Below are 1,602 nucleotides of genomic sequence, written 5' to 3'. Positions count from 1 at the left end.
GGTATTTTGCTAGTAATAATAATAACTCTTTACATTCATATAGTGATTTTCTCACTTGTCAAAGCACTTAGAGCTTTGCATTTTTTAGTATAAGATGGGAAAAACTGAATAAGGTCGATCAGAAAGTTTATAGAAAATACAGCAGGAAAGAAAAATAAATACTATGAAATTTTCATTTTACAAACAATATTTTTTATAAATGTTTAGTGTTTTAATAAACAATCATTGTAAAATCATGGCAATACAAAAATAAACCATTACATATTTTTGCACTTTCAAATAATTGGTACTGGCAGCTAAAACACTGTTTAAAATTCAAATGTACTGTATATGCATTTTTTTAAAAATTCATAACCTTAATTGTGCAATGTTTTTTAGTGTTAAAATATACAATACATTTTTTTACAGTGTACTAACTAGTCATTTCTAATACCTGAGATGCAATTATAAAAATTAATTAAAATTCGATATGCAGTGCTTGTTTCTCAGATACCTTAAGCTCTACCATACACCACACTTACAAACTGCTGGTATTCAGACTGTCGACTGCTTTGTTCAAAGTCACATTTTGTAGTGCTGGGCACTTGACAGCTAGGACTGTTGGTAAGTTATAGAGGAATGTAAGAAATATTTAACTCTTTTACTGTAAGTGCACTAAACGTCCCATTTCTAATAACGGTGATAAGCCGTCTTGTCTTTTTCTGTCACTATTACAACTAACCATTGCACCTTTTGTTTCAGTTCATATAAATCCGCTTCTAGTTTGGCAATCAGAATTTTGCTGCAGTATCTTTCAAATACCAACAACTATGATTTTTTATCATTTATGCTGTATTATTTTAAACACCATACTAGTTTTAAAAAAAATCAATGGACTTCCATGTGTTTAATTACACTTGAGGAAGAGTTTGCATATGCACAACTCCACACATGGAGCTCACACATCATAATAAAGCTGCTTTGTTTTATGTCTGTGAGTGCGGACAGCTCGACTAAGTGTGACCAGGGATGTCGAGTCTCTCTTTTAAAAAGAGTGCTGCCTCCCTACTGAGCGCTTCCACCATGTCCTCTATCATGCAGGTATATCCACATGCAGAATACGTAAAGTCACTGCCGACGAGGGTCTTTCACAGCGCACACTCAGTTGTTCGCCAGTTAGAACATTAGAACAATCTAGATGAGAACAGGCCATTCAGCCCAACAAAGCTCACCAGTCCTATCCACTTATTTCTTCCAAAATAACATCAAATCAAGTTTTGAAAGTCCCTAAAGTCCTACTGTCTACCACACTACTTGGTAGGTTATTCCAATATCTATGGTTTCTTTGTGTAAAGAAAAACTTCCTAATGTTTGTGCGAAATTTACCCTTAACAATTTCCAACTGTGTCCACGTGTTCTTGATGAACTCATTTTAAAATAACAGTCTCGATCCACTGTACTAATTTCCTTCATAATTTTAAACACTTCAATCAAGTCACCTTTTATTCTTCTTTTTGCTTAAACTGTATAGACTCAGCTCTTTTAATCTTTCCTCATAATTCTTCCCCTTCAGCCCTGGAATAAGACTAGTTGCTCTTCTCTGCACTTTTTCTAGTGCTGCTA

Source organism: Erpetoichthys calabaricus, chromosome 4, assembly GCF_900747795.2.
Source record: "Erpetoichthys calabaricus chromosome 4, fErpCal1.3, whole genome shotgun sequence".
Classification (NCBI taxonomy): domain Eukaryota; kingdom Metazoa; phylum Chordata; class Cladistia; order Polypteriformes; family Polypteridae; genus Erpetoichthys; species Erpetoichthys calabaricus.
Note: the sequence above shows the minus strand (reverse complement) of the source record.